This window comes from Dromiciops gliroides, chromosome 3 (genome assembly GCF_019393635.1).
Source record: "Dromiciops gliroides isolate mDroGli1 chromosome 3, mDroGli1.pri, whole genome shotgun sequence".
Lineage (NCBI taxonomy): Eukaryota > Metazoa > Chordata > Mammalia > Microbiotheria > Microbiotheriidae > Dromiciops > Dromiciops gliroides.
The window spans coordinates 40,915,535-40,930,091 of record NC_057863.1 but is presented as its reverse complement, the minus strand read 5'-3'; the positions used below and the strand labels follow the sequence as shown (position 1 = coordinate 40,930,091).

The following is a 14,557-nucleotide window of genomic DNA, read 5'->3' as shown; positions in this document are numbered from 1 at the left end:
TAGAGAAAATGCATATATATAGGTAGGTACAAAACATATATAAAGCAAATAATAAAGTGGAAAGGAATCTTGAAGGGGAAGGCACTAGCAATGAGGAAGAAGATACCATATACTAGTTGCTGTACTGAATCCTGGGACTATAAAGACAAAAGCAGACCCTGCCCTCAAGAAGCTTACATTCGAAATAAGGGAAACAATACATATGTGTATACATAAGTTATAGTTCTCTCTGTGTAGAAATACACAAAACACATATAAAGCAGATGTAAGGCAACCTTGGAGAGGAAGGCATTAGCAGTTATTAAGCACCTACTATATGCTTGATCTGCATTTTGAAAGAAGAGAGGAATTCAGTGAAGTATAGGTGAGAAAGGATGCATTCTAATCATGGGGTGCAGAGAAAGGAGATTGAGTGATGTGTGTGAAAAATAGAAAGAAGGCTATTTTGGCTAGATTACGGAATGGGGAAAGGGTGGTGAGTTTAAGGAGGCTAGAAAGATGGGAAAGCTTAGAGGTGAAGGCACTAGTGTTATTAAACACCTACTATGTGGCAGGCATTGTACTAAGCACAGAGGATAGAAAGAAAAAAAATGAAAACAGTTGCTGCCTTCAGGAAGCTTACATTCTTACAGATAAGAGAACATTCTAAGGAAGATCTGAAAAGTATATGAGGTGGCAACTCAGTTGTGCTTTGAAGGAAGAGGGAAGAATTCCTCTAAATATATAGCCTCCTAAACTTTAACATTTCTTGCTGAGTCTCTCACATCTATAGGACAACTTCTTAGTTTTTACCTGAACCCTGCCATGTGATAGAAAATACAAGATTTCTCAACATAATAAGCAATGAAGTTGAGAATAGAATATGTGTATTCCACTGCCTATAAAGATTTAAAACTTTGGGGTGATGTCATGACTTGCGCTTTATTTGTTTAAGTGAGGGAAGGCTGTGCAAGGTCACCAACTTCCCAAAGGACAATGGAGGTGCAAATAGATGAAAACATATTGTCATTTTATTTATTTGTTTATTTATTTATTTATTTTTAGTGAGGCAATTGGGGTTAAGTGACTTGCCCAGGGTCACACAGCTAGTAAGTGTTAAGTGTCTGAGGCCAGATTTGAACTCAGGTACTCCTGACTCCAGGGCCGGTGCTCTATCCACTGTGCCACCTAGCTGCCCCCATATTGTCATTTTAGAATTGGACAAAAGTGGCATAAAGGATGTCATTGTAGAGATGTGCAACTGGGAAAATAGGTGGGTTAGTTATGTAGTGAGATCAGAAAACCTTCATGTGCCACTACAATCCATGAAAGACAATAGTCCTAGAGTCTGGCTACCATCATATTCAGTAGGCTGTCTCTGGAGAACTGACAACAATCAGCTGAACAGGATGAAAATGTGTGTGTTATTATCTGTTCCAGTTAAGGTGATACCCACTTCAAAGTATAGAGTTTTAAGAAGATGAAGAGGGAGTTTAATTTTGTTGATCGTATCCCTTTTTGAAGGAAATAATGATAATAAGTTCAGTTTTTGACATGTTGAATTTAAAGTTTCTTTAGGACATCTGATTTGAAATGTCCAATAGGCAATTATTAATGTAGGACTGAAGCATGGGGGAGGTAAGCTAGATCTTTTATCTGTTCCTTAAACATTACATTCCCTCTCCTAACCCATACCTCCTCATTGGCTGTCCTTGGACCTTGAATGTTCTTCTTCCTCACCTGAGTCCCCTGTCTTCCTTCAGCTTAAGCTTACCTTCTCTAGGAGGCTTTTCTGGTCTGCAGCTTCTAGAACCTTAACTCTGATTACACCTCCCATTTATCCTATCTATATCTTGTTTGTACATAATTTTTTGTATTTGTCTACCTCCTTGAGGGTGAGTACTATCTTTTGCCTTTCTTTGTATCCCTAGTGGTTAACCCAGTAGGCACTTAATAAATGCTTATTCACATTTATGATCTGGGAATCAAATGCCTAGAGATGACAGTTAAACTCTTAGGAGCTGATGATATGGTCAAAGCAGTGTGCAGAGTATGAAGACATGAGAGCCTAGCACAGAATTTTGGGGAACATTCCCAATTAGAGGGCTGAGAAGTAGATGATGAGTCACCAAAGGAGCCTGTGAAATAGGGGTCAGACAGACTGGAGAACCAGGAGAGTGGTAGAATCATTAAAGTGCAAAGAGAGGGGCAGCTAGGTGGTGCAGTGGATAGAGCACCGGCCCTGGATTCAGGAGGACCTGAGTTCAAATCTGGCCTCAGACACTTGACACTTACTAGCTGTGTGACCCTGGGCAAGTCACTTAACCCCATTGCCCCCCCCAAAAAAATATAGTGGTACTTAAAGATACTAGCCTATCTAAACAATACTTTAAAATGAGGTCATTCAATACACATATAAGATACATAGAATGTAAATGGAAGGAAATCACATATTAATATCTATCTAATGATATCTAATATCTAATGATATTTAATGCTTCAAGGTTTTCAAAGCACTTTATAAAGTTTTTTTTTTTCATTTTATCCTCACAACCACTCTGAGAGGTAGGTGTTATTATTATCTCCATTTTGTTTTTGGTTTTGTGTGTGTGTGTGTGTGTGTGTGTGTATGTGTGTGTGTGTATATGTGTGAGGCAATTGGGGTTAAGTGACTTGCCCAGGGTCACACAGCTAGTAAGTGTCAAGTGTCTGAGGCCAGATTTGAACTCAGGTCCTCCTGAATCCAGGGCCCATGCTCTATCCACTGTGCCACCTAGCTGCCCCTCCATTTTGCAGATGAGGAAATTGAGGCAGGCAGAAGCTAAATGACTAGCCCAGGGTCACATAGCTCAATTTGAATTCAGTTCCTCTTGATTCCAGGTCCAACACTCTGCCTAGCTATGATTAATCTCAAAGGGCAAGCATCAGCAATACAAAAGACCCAGAAAGGCCTCTTTGCCAATGTGGGATTTGAGATGAGTCTTGAAGGACTCCAATAAGTCTAGGAGGTAGAGGACTGCAGGTCTGGGGGGACAGCCAATGAAAAGGTAACATTCCATTATTTACCTAAGGAGATACAACTGGTCAAGGGTTGAACCCAGACTTAGTAAAGTCTTCAATAATAAAATAAATAAATAATATTAAGGTCGTTTCATGAGAAGATAGAAAAAAGTACTCCTTAACAAAGCTCCTTTTGAAAAGATGTTTACCGGCCATGGCTCACACACACAATCCCATCTCCCCTCTCCATGCTTTTGTAAAGTCAATCTCCCATCCTCCCCTCATCACCTTTGCCCCCCAAGAATCCCTAGTTTCCTTCAGGACTCGAGTGCTGCCTGACATACCAGGCCTTTCCTCATTCTGCCTCCCTACACCTACATCTACACTCAACCCTTTGTACCTATTTTCTGTTTGTTTCTGTTGTTCTTTTCCCCCTTTCCTCCCCTGCTGAAGAGTGTGAGCGCTGAAGGAATCGTTTTTGTTTTTGTTTCCAGCACGACTCTAGTGGATGCTGAATTCATTCTTTTTCAATGAATACACTTTTTTTTTTTTTAAGTAGTGAGCTCATTGACAAGGAAATATACCTCACAGTCAACAGACGATGGGATCAGAGATCTGGAGCCAGAAGGAACCTCAAAGGTCATCCAGCCCAACTCTTTCATTTCACAGACAGGAAACTCAAGCCCAGGGAAGTGAAGGGTGTGGTGCAGAGGTACTAAGTATCTGTGATGGTATCTGGGCCCCAGACTCCAGAGCTGTCTCTGTCCACAGTAATAACAGTGTGTAAAGCAATTGGCTCTAGGCAAGTGTCCCGAAAGAAAGAAAGAAAGAAAGAAAGAAAGAAAGAAAGAAAGAAAGAAAGAAAGAAAGAAAGAAAGAAAGAAGGAAAGAAAGAAAGAAGGAAAGAAAGAAAGAAAGAAAGAAAGAAAGAAAGAAAGAAAGAAAGAAAGAAAGAAAGAAAGAAAGAAAGAAAGAAAGAAAGAAAGATAATTACCAGCAGAAATTAATTTTCTATCAAAATATTTAGGCCTGGGGGCAGCTAGGTGGCGCAGTGGATAGAGCACTGGCCCTGGAGTCAGGAGTACCTGAGTTCAAATCCGGCCTCAGACACTTACTAGCTGTGTGACCCTGGGCAAGTCACTTAACCCCCATTGCCCTGCAAAAATAAAAAAAATTAAAAATAAAAATATTTAGGCCTCTTCTCTGCTGGTCACTACCACCCCTACATTCTCTTAGTCAGGCTAATATCTCTGCCACTGTTTCTGACTGATCTTACATCTTCAGATGTCAGGATAAGTGGAGCTGAAAGTCAAGTTAATGAGCACTAGTTAAGCACTTATTATGTGCCAGTTGGGGCAGTTAGGTGGCAAAGTGCATAGAGTACCCAGCCTGGAGTCAGGAAGACTCCTCTTCCTAAGTTAAAACTGGGCCTCAGATGCTTACTGGCTGTGTACCCCTGGGCAAGTCACTTCACCCTGTTTGCCTCATTTTCCTCATCTGTAAAATGAGCTGGAATAGGAAATGGCAAACCACTCCAGTATCTTTGCCCAAAAAACCCAAACACCATTCCCAAACCAAAAAGGGTCCTGAAGATTTGGAGAGGATGGAAAAAAAGACTCAAATGTGTGGGGAATACAGAGAAAGGCAAAAGCATTCCTACACTCAAAGAGCTCACAATGTAATAGAAGAGATAATATGCAAATAACTATGTACAAACAGCTATTGGAGTGACTTCAGAGGGAGGGCACTGGCCTTAAGGGGAACTGGAAAAGGCTTCTTGCAGCAAGTAGAATTTTAGTTGAGACTTGAAGGAAGCCAAGGAGTAAGAGCACTCCAGGCATGGGAGACAGCCAATGAAAGCACCCAGCTATGAGCTGGGATGCTTTGACAAGTGTCTGTTCATTTGACTTGGCTTGTTGACTAGGTACATGAGACCAAAGGCCAGAAGCTATGCTCCCCTGGAATAGCCTTTGAGGAACTTTGGGTCACCTCTATGGCAGGAGCATGGACGCAAGTAGGACTTTGGTATGGCTGAGATCATTTGAAACCTACCTACATGCACAAGATAGAACACCACCAGAGAGTCCATGGGAAAATGTTTAGACTATTATTTTACTAAATAAATACTTGCAATTTTATCATTTGAACCATCTGATGGTGAAAATATAAAGCTGATACATATGATGGACCCTAGGCCAAACTGTGAATTTATAGGACTTCCCCGTTATCCTGACATGCATTCAGACCAAAGCTATATGAGAAAGGGAGTACAAGGGAAAGAGCAGGCCAGTCTGCAACATAACATTAACAATACTGTGGCTTATGAAAGCCATGACTAGGATCATAGGGTTTTAGATCTGGAGAAGAAATAGAAGGAAATTTCCTGAACTTCAGCAGTAGAAAGATATGGCAAAAATAGTTCATTGTGTACACGGGGGGCAAGGGGATGGCTTCCACGTCACTGTTGTGTGCTGAGGATGTCTGTCTTCTGAGAATTAAACAAAGACCAATACACACTTCTTAAGGGGCAGATTAAGTGGCTGCTTCCTCTGGATTCCTAAAAATACCTGAGCCCGGTAGCTATAAAACCACGACACTTTCATTTTTAATTTTTATAGTTGGTTGGTAATGAAGATGATGATATGCATAGGGGGCACACCTTGGGGAAGAAAAAAGGGGCTAGTTTTAGTGATTTTATCTCAAAAGGTCTGTTCCTGATGCTCTAAGGCTCAGAAAGGGAGTGGAGGTTTTGTTGATCATGGTTCCTGCCATCTCCAGCATCAGTCATACAGTCGTATTACACATTGATTTATTTGTGGGTTGTGCAGAATTGTTGAATATTAGTATTAGCACATTATATTTAGAAAGAAAAATATTTAGTGTGCAGGAAAGAAGCAGTCAGACGAAAAGCATTTATTAAGTGCCTACTATGTGCCAGACCCTACCCTAAGTGCTGGAAATACAAAGAAAATATAAACAGTGTAATAAAAATACCTTACTACAATTACCAGCTCCAAAATATAGCAGGTTTACATTTTTGAAATTATGCTTTGTGTTTTTACTCTCTTTTATAATTTCTATTGTCTTTTAGCACATTCCATAATTGCTAGATTGCTTAGTGGCAACCTTGGGTGCTTAGCAAATGGTTTCTGGTAATGAAATTCTGTTCATCAATTCCACTTTCAGATTTGCAGTATTGCTTTCTGCTTTAACCAGCACTGGCTGGAGAATGATATGGCAGCAGATGTAGCAAAACACCAGTATAATGAATGATGTTCTTGGAAGGGGAATCGTGGTGATAATTAAAATTCACCCCTTTGGTACTTGGACTTTATCCATTCAGCAGTTTCTCTGCCCAGATCATTTATTAGTCTAAGAGATATAGAAGCGTTTGCTTTGCATTATTTATTCTCAAGGTTTGAAGCAGTAGCAGCAAAATACTTTTTATGCTTTTAGGTTGGTGATGCCTTTAAATGCAATCTGTTTTAAGGGGATAGGATCTAATGAGAAAAGCTAGGTGATAATCTTTAGCAAACTCTACCCCACTTCCCCAGTTCCATCTCAATGCCAGGAATTGCTCATCTCTGATGAAAGTGGAATATCTTAGTTTGAATTCCCTGAAAGATCTCTCAAACACATGATATCCCTATCCTAACCAAACCTATAGCATTTTCTGAGGATTGCTTTCATGTAAATGAGACTGAGGGGAAATTTGTGTGTACATACACACACACACACACACACACACACATATATATACATACACACATAAAGGTATATGTGTATATATGCATATACATGTGTGGATACACACACACACACACACACACACACACATATATATATATTTGCTGTGTGTCCAGGCACATTGGGACACAAAGACAAATATTAAACATTCCTGGTGCTCAAGGAGCTTACATTCTATCCAAGGATCTCATGGTCAACAAGCATTTATTAAGAGCTTACTTTCTATATGTCAGTGGTGGGAAGCATAGAGGATAAAAAGAAAGGACAAAAAAATAAAACCAAACCCCACTTTCTGCCTTCCAGGAGCTTGTAATCTAATTGGGGGGGGGGTCCAATTTGTACAGGACCATTAAATTTCCCTAACCTAGCCTCCCTAGCCTGATCCCCTACCTGTCTCTCGTCTTCTACTCTCTTCCTCTTCTTCCTCTTTTCCTTTTTCCCTTTCCTTCTCTTTTTTTACATCCTAGGAAAGTATAAGAACTAACATCTTTTTCAAAGTCTTTCTTAATTTCTTGCAGGTGAAAGTGTCTATCTAAGAATGACAGCCTGGAAAGCTGTGGGAGTATTCCAGCCTTGAAATGATATTATTCAAATCTCTCTTTTTTTTCCCCCAACAAAGAGGCTTCAGTGCACTAACTCCTCAGTAGCTTTCACAATTCAGTGTTGTTTCTTTAAAACTGTTTAACGTCAGAGATCTAATGCTATAGCAACCGTCCATCATATCAGATTAGCCCCCAAGAAAGGGAGGCAGAAGGGGGAAAGGGGGGGGACTGCTCTTTTCTGGGGTATAGATTTCAAAGTGAACGAATGCAATGGGTATATTTATTTGAGGTTTTAGTTGGATACACAAATCTAAAATACTGGCTTCAGCTAGCAGAGGTGGTGGCAAGTTTTTGCAGCCCTCCTTGAGCAATATGCATATTTTTTTTCTATGACGTCCATGGAGCAATGCTTTCTAGACTGTAGGGCACAATTAACTGGTAGGCATTGGGGAAGCTTGAGGAAACAACATATTGGATCAGAAATTGAGAAGTGGAAGCAAACTGGGTTCTAGCTTACTCTGTGTCTGGGTTGAAGAATCTAGAAGTGGTCTCTGCTACCCAGCCCCATTTTATAGGTGGTGAAATCAAAGCCTAGAAAGTGAAACAATATTTGACATTTATTAAGTACCTACTATTTGCCACTAAGCATAGTGCTAAATAGTGGCATGGCAGTTTGGGGAGCTGTACCTTACACATAGTAGACAGTTATTATGCATTTGCTATGAATATATATATATATATATATATATACATACATATGCACACAAACACACACACACATATTTTACCGGACCTGTGATTTCAACAGTGTGTAAGCTCCATGAGGAGCTGCCCTAACAAATGGAGATCCAGCCTTCTCTGCAGTTTATAGTCTAGAAAGATTTTTGTATATATTTATCTGCATACAAGAAAGACAGGGTAACAATGAAAAGAGAGCCACAGGGTGCTGGGTTCAAGTTCTGCATATTAATCTCTCCCTATTCTAGGCATCTCTCCTTAATATAAAGTATAGAGAAGAAGCCAACTTGAATTATATAGGAAGTTCCTTACCAAGAAGTTCCTTATACCAGTGCAACTGCAAGTCTGATCCCTGATCCTACAGGTATACAGCAGTCTCCCTCAATAGCTTGTAAGCTCTGGGGCACAGTGAATAGAGCACCCGTCCTGGAGTCAGAGGACCTAAGTTCAAATTCGACCTGAGAGACTTGCTAGCTATGTGGCCCTGGACAAAAGTTACCTACCCCCCCTCCTTTTCCTCTTTTTAAAAAGGTTGTAAGCCCCTTGGGGGCTGCGATTTTCATTTTTTTGGTCTTTGTATCACCTCCTTAATGCTGAAGCCTTCTCTAGACTATCTCCAATTTATCCAGAATATATTTTGTCTTTACAGATATTGTACATAAAGTGTTTTTTTGCCTTTTCTTTCCCTGAGCTTAACAGTGCCTGGCACATAGTAGGTGCTTAATAAATGCCTGTTAACAGACTTACTGATCAGAGGTTAGTACAGGGTCTGGCCCAAGGGATCTCAGAAGTCATCTAGTCCCTCATTTATTGATCAATCAAAAAACATTAAGCACCTACTGTGTACGAGACACAGCGCGGAACGCTTGGGATACAAAAAGAGACAAAAGACAGTTCCTGCCCTGAAGGAGCTTACAATCTAACACAGGACACTCTAACACGTAAACAAATATATGCAAGGCAAGCTAAAGAAATAGGAAATAAGGGACAGAGGGAAAGCATTGGGATTAAGAGGATTTAGGGAGGGGGCGGCTAGGTGGCGCAGTGGATAAAGCACCAGCCCTGGATTCAGGAGTTCCTGAGTTCAAAATCCAGCCTCAGACACTTGACACTTACTGGCTGTGTGACCCTGGGCAAGTCACTTAACCCCCATTGCCCCGCAAAAAAAAAAAAAAAAAAAAAGAGGATTTAGGGAAGGCTTCCTGTATCAGGTGAGATTTCGGTCGGGACTTCAATCCAGGGAAGTCAGTGGTCAGAGGGGAGAAGGGAGAGAGCATTCTAGGGATGGGGGACGGCCAGAATGAATGGCTGGGGAGTCTCATTTGTGGAGCAGCCACGAGGCGGGTGTCACCGGATCGGATCTTTCGTGTTGGGGAGTCAGCTGTAAGAAGACTGGACAAGCAGGAAGGAGTCAAACAGAGCATTTTGCAATTGCTCCTGGAGGAAAACCACTTGAGTGCCTACATGGAGGATGAAGTGGGGAGAGACTAGAGGCAGGCAGACCCCCTGCGGATAGGATTGACTAGGGCCCGCCCCGGGTGGGGCCGGTGTCGGTGGAGAGACGGGTCAGGGTCTTGGAGAGCCTGCACAGTGGGAGGCATAGAAGATTCAGTCAAAAGTGAAACAGAGCATGCCCGCAAGGAGCTTGCCCTCTCCCTTTCATCAGTGGCCTCGGAATAGAGCTGAACCCCACGTATCCCGAGGCTTTAGAGCTCTCTGCACCAGGTTCCCGGAGTCCGGCTCTGCCGCAGCTGCAGAGAAAACCAAAGGGGCCGGGAACGACCCTCCCCCTCCCCGCCCTTCTGGTCCCCAGTGGGAAAATAGGAAGCCGGTCGGGCCGCAGCCATGTCCGACGCATGCGCCGTGCTCCCTCCCCGTCCTCCCCTTTTTGTGGTCGGAGTGGGTCGGTCCGCCGGGGGCCCAGCTGGCGGGACCGTACCATAGCGGCGCGGGAACGGGGGGAGAGGGCGGTGCCTGCGCGGCCCCCAGCGGCGGCATCGGGGCACTCCCTCCTCAGCTCGCTGCTGGCTGGTGGCTCGGCTGCGGGAGCCGGACGGGAGCGGTTTGGGGCTCGGCGGCGGCAGCAGCTGAGAAAGAGGCGGCGCACAGGGAAGAGGACGCAGCTCCGGGGCGGCGGCGAAGCCACAGCAGCCTCGGCCCAGGCGGGACGCGGGCTCCCGGCAGCCGAGGCGGCGGAGGCGGCTGCGCCGCTCTGGGTGTGGCCGGGCTGTCCGGGCCTCCGGCCCCGGGGCTATGAGCCGCGAGCGCGCGAGCCCGAGCCCGCGCCGCAGCTAGAGGCCGCCGGGCGGGCGGGCAGGCAGGCGGGCGGCCGAGGAGGGAGCCGCGCGCGGCCCAGGCAGGTGAGCCCGCGGCCGGCGGGAGCGGCCCGGCCCCCTGCCCGGCCCGGCCCGGCTTCCCTTCCCCTCCCTCCTCGTCCTCCTCCCTGTTCCCTCGCCTCCCCATCCTCCTCCTCCGTGCGTCCTCTTCTCTTCTTCCTCCTCCTTTCCCCTTCCTCTTCTTCCCTCTCTTCCCTTCTTCTCTTCCTCCTCGCCTCCTCTCTTCTCCCCCCTCCCTTTCCCCCTTCCTCTCCTTCCTCCTCTTCTTCCCCTCCACTTCCCTTCTCCTTCTCCCCTTCCTCCTCCCCTCTCTTCTCTTTTCCTCTTCCTCCCCTTCCTCCTCCCTTTTCTTCTTCCTTCTCTTCTTCCTTCACCCTGTTTCTCTTTCTTTTTCCCACCCTCTCTTCTCCTCCTTTTCCTCCTCCCCTTTCTTTTCTCCTTTTTTTACTTCTTTTACCCTTCTCTCCTTTTTCCTCCTCCACTTTCTTCCCTCTTCCTCTCTTCCCTCCCCTTCCTTTTTCTCTCCTTCCCTTTCCTCCCCCTTTTCCCCCTCCTCCTCCTCTTCCACCTGCAGTTTTCTCAATTCTGTGATTCTGAGGAAGAAGAAGGGCCCTCAGAGGCCTTGGAACCAAGCCAACCCTTAGAACCCTGGGATAGATCGTTGCTTTAGAACTAGGAGGAACCTCGGGCAGCCGGGGCTGCGGGAGTGGGGAGAGGGCCGGGCCTGGGGTCAGCCCCGAGTTCAGATCCAGCCTCAGAGGCTTATTAGCTGTGTGACCAAGTCCCCTAACCTCCACCTGCCTCTATTTCTTCCACTATAAAATGGGAATAATAATAGCACCTGCTTCCCAGGGCTGTTGTGAAGATCAAATGAGGGGTAGCAAGGTGGCGCAGTGGATAAAGCACCAGCTCTGGATTCAAGAGGACCTGAGTTCAAATTTGACCTCACACATTTGACACTTAATATCTGTGTGACCCTGGGCAAGTCACTTAACCCTCATTGCCCCGCCCCCCCCCCCAAAAGATCAAATGAGATCATATTTGTAAAGTACTTAGCATAGTGCCTGAGCATGATAGGAGCTTAAGAAATGGGTGCTTACTAAATATTTATTCCCTTCCCTTTGGGGGCCATCAGGGGAATCGTGGTAAGGGTGCTGGTCCTGGAAATAGAGGTCCTTGGTTCTGATCCCACCTTCACACTTGACAAATCACTAGGCTTCAGTTTTCCCATCTGTAAAACGAGGGGATGGGGGGGGGGGAGAGGGTGGACTTCTGGTCCTTCCACTGTGGATCTGTGATCCTGTGAACCTCAGAGGTCCTTTAGACCAACTAGGTCAACTAGGTCCTAGGAGGTTAAAAGTCCTTTCTTGAGGCCTTGCCACACTGCTAAGATGCCTTGGCTTTAATGAGATTCCTCTCCTCTTCCCTCCCTCTTCCTCCCCTCCCCCTTCGGTTTTTGCTTGATGACCTCTGGGGAGGGTTAGTCACTTAACTGCAACCCAGTCCACTTGGGGATCTGTTGAGGAACCGAGTTTCTTTTTCCTTCTAGCAAGTCTAAACCTCCTTCTGTGTCTGTTGTCTCAGCCACTGAAATGTAAGGGCCCTGAAAGAGGGGATACACACACATACAATTTTTTTGCTTTTCTTTTTAACCCCATCACTTAGTGCTCGGCACATAAGATAATAGACCATAGGTGGCTTCTTGATTTGCTTCCCTGCTGTTTCTACCTATTATACCTAATCATAACCCCCATCATCACTCTTTCCCATTGTAACCTTACTTAAGAGTCTTTAAGTACCATGCCCCTTCCAGAGTTCTCTCCTCTAAGCTAAACATCTTCAGTTCATACAGCAGATCCAGAGCTGACCCGATCTCCAGGCCATAGTTGTCTGCCCCTGGACATTTTACACTTTATCAAAATGAGGTGCCCAGAACAGACTGTGGGGTCTGTTTCACCTTCAGTAGGAGTATCCTCGCCTCTCTAATCATAGATACTATTCTCTCAAGAAAACCTAAAATTGCATGAGGATTTGAGTTTGCTTTATACTAAAACCTCCTTTTCTGTCGCCCTTCCTTCCCCCTGAGTGCTGGGCTTCCTCCTCTTCCAGGGGATACCCTCATCCTGTTTCTTCCTAACCTCTGATGGAGCTGGAGGGAAGAAAGCCATTCCTGTCCTCCTGCAAGGAGGCTTGCACCTCTCTACTCTTCATCTTCTTCATGTATAAAGTGACAGTTGGAGAAGATAATGATTCTATGAGTGCATTTGAACCTGTTGGTCCATGGATCCAACTCATCTCCATTGTGTCATAGAAAGAACAATAGACTGAATTCTCTTCCTGGCTTTGTCTCCAATTAGTTGTGAGACCTTGGACGAGTTATTTTTGCTCACTGAGTCTCAGTTACCTCATCTGTAAAGTAGAAGGTTGGATTACATATGGTCTCTAGCTTCCTTTCTACCTCTAAATACTGTGGTTCTCTGACTTTGCTTCTTTTCCATGTTGACCTTCTTTTTGTATGTGTTTAAGGGGTGTTGTATTCAACTTGTACCTTGAGATTAAGACTTGGGTTTCTGCTTTATTTCTTGTCTTCAGCTATCCTAATATGAGAAAAGTAGCATCGCAGATTCAGTTTAGAAATAATCTAGCCCATGTCAATTCTCTTACAGATAAGGAAACAGGATCAGAGAGGTCCAAGTCACATAGTAGCAGAGCTAGTATTTAAACCCAGATTTTCTGACAGGAAAGTGGTGTTTTTTCCATTATGCCTTGCTATCCAGTCATATCTTTGGTGTGTTGCTTTGGGGATATTATCTGGAGGTTTGGGCTTTGGTTTTACAAATAGTCCTATTCTCCAGGAGAATTAGAAAGAGAGCTTTTTGTGTGTGTGTGTGTGTGTCTGTCTGTCTGTCTGTCTGTCTGTCTGTCTGTCTGTCTGCCTTGTCTGTCTGTCTTGGTATATGTAGTAAAGCAATCCTGAGATTTGAGTCTTTACTTTACTTTACTTTGTGTCCTGCCAAGACCACTCATCTTTCCTTAGAGACCAATCTAGCACCAATATCCTTTAAGTACCATTAGATTGTATTTGAATCTTTTAAAGTAATGATTATTTGTTTTTGTTTAAAGGGCAGCTAGGTAGTATGGTGGCTAGAACACTGGGCTTGGAATCAAAAACACTGATCTTCATGAGTTCAAATCCAGCCTCTGACACTAACTAGCTGTGTGACCCTGGGCAAGTCACTTAACCCCAGTTGCCTCACCAAAAAAAAAAAGAGCTGGAGAAGGAAATTGCAAACCACTCTGGTATCTTTCCCAAGAAAACCCCAAAATGGAATCATGAAATGACTGAACAACAAAAATTTGTTTTAAAAAACCCAACAAAACAAAACTTAGAAGGAGGTGAGAGAAGGGAAGTAACTTTAGTAAGCCACATAAAAGACCCCATGTACAATTCAACAAGCATTAAATTCTAGAAGGATAATTAATAATGATGTCAGTGATATCAAATAAAAATATTTCTTAGATGGTAATTCCTATATATTACATTATGTCCATAGCTTGGATTCTTAGCCTGGCTTCCATGGACTTAAGGGTTTTTTTTTTTTTTTTAGTAGGCAATTGGGCTTAAGTGACTTGCCCAGGGTTGAACAGCTAGTAAGTGTTAAGTGTCTGAGGCCAGATTTGAACTCAGGTACTCCTGAATCCAGGGTCGGTGTTCTATCCACTGCGCCATCTAGCTGCCCCTGGACTTAGTTTTTAAAAAAAATATTTTGATGACCATTTCAGCATAATCAGTTTCCTTTGTAATTTTGTGCACTTTATTTTATGCATTTAAACAATTATTCTGAGAAGGGGTCCCTAGTCTTCACCAGACAGCCAAAGGAGTCACAAATTTAAGAACCCCTGGTCTAGAACAACAGAAATGCAGTTCTGTGGAAATGTTAGTGGACTTTAAAAGGTTGTTTGTAACTTACTAGCTGTGTGACCCTGGGCAAGTCACTTAACCCCAATTGCCTCACCAAAAAAAAAAGGTTGTTTGTAAATGGAGAAACTGTTTATAAGGGAGAGGAGTTATTTTCCTTCCTTTTTTTCTTTTTGTGATTGAACATTCTTCCACCTCCCTAACAAATACATCACTGCCTTAAACTTTGCCATTCACTGATTCAGAGACATGGATTTATGATGAAAAGCAAACAGGTTTTACTTGTGCTAATGCTT

At 43.8% G+C, this 14,557-nt stretch overlaps 1 protein-coding gene across 2 annotated transcripts in view; it reads left to right on the top strand.

Moving 5' to 3' along the window:
- The window catches only part of GNB4 (G protein subunit beta 4), a 136,695-nt gene that overhangs the window by 71,196 nt on the left and 50,942 nt on the right, over nucleotides 1–14,557 (top strand). The window contains exon 1 of one of the 2 annotated variants that reach the window (XM_043992479.1): nucleotides 10,234–10,366. The exons of the other annotated variant lie outside the window; for it this stretch is intronic. The gene's annotated coding sequence lies outside the window, so the exon portion shown is untranslated. Of the gene's footprint in view, nucleotides 1–10,233; nucleotides 10,367–14,557 lie in introns of those variants that run through there. 2 annotated transcript variants of the gene reach the window in all.